The sequence below is a fragment of the Berghia stephanieae genome, chromosome 1 (assembly GCF_034508935.2).
Source record: "Berghia stephanieae isolate SIO BIC M18660-M18661 chromosome 1, UCSD_Bste_1.3, whole genome shotgun sequence".
NCBI classification, from domain to species: Eukaryota; Metazoa; Mollusca; class Gastropoda; order Nudibranchia; family Aeolidiidae; genus Berghia; species Berghia stephanieae.
Window position 1 is genome coordinate 16,464,637 of NC_088360.1, and position 721 is coordinate 16,465,357.

Below are 721 nucleotides of genomic sequence, written 5' to 3' on the forward strand. Positions count from 1 at the left end.
ATCACTGCTACAGCCTGATGACTTCAGCCATATCACTGTTACAGCCTGATGACTTCAGCCATATCACTGCCACAGCCTGATGACTTCAGCCATATCACTGTTACAGCCTGATGACTTCAGCCATATCACTTCAGCCATATCACTGCCACAGCCTGATGACTTCAGCCATATCACTGCTACAGCCTGATGACTTCAGCCATATCACTGTTACAGCCTGATGACTTCAGCCATATCACTGCTACAGCCTGATGACTTCAGCCATATCACTGTTACAGCCTGATGACTTCAGCCATATCACTGCTACAGCCTGATGACTTCAGCCATATCACTGCCACAGCTCTCTCGCAGACTTGCCACACCAATGGATTTTATCAAAATGAGCAGATTTTTAGAGGCCATATTTGGCCAAGGTCGGTTTATTGTTTGATTTTTTCACAGCGACCAACTTTTCAAAGAGCTAAACCGGGACACCATAAAGCATAATACTGTCATGATCCAAAAACAGTTGTATATTTGGACTGTTATAAAGTATAATCTAGATTTAGAGATATTTCTGTTCCTAGTTTTAATTTGCAAACAGGATTGCAAGGGCCATTGCCATAAAAATAAACAGTTCAATTTTTTTTCTTTTTAATATAACTTTTTTTCTCCAGAATGCCAAATGGGGACAATCCCGATTTTATCAGGACAGTTGGCCACAATGTTTTTTTTAAACATATCA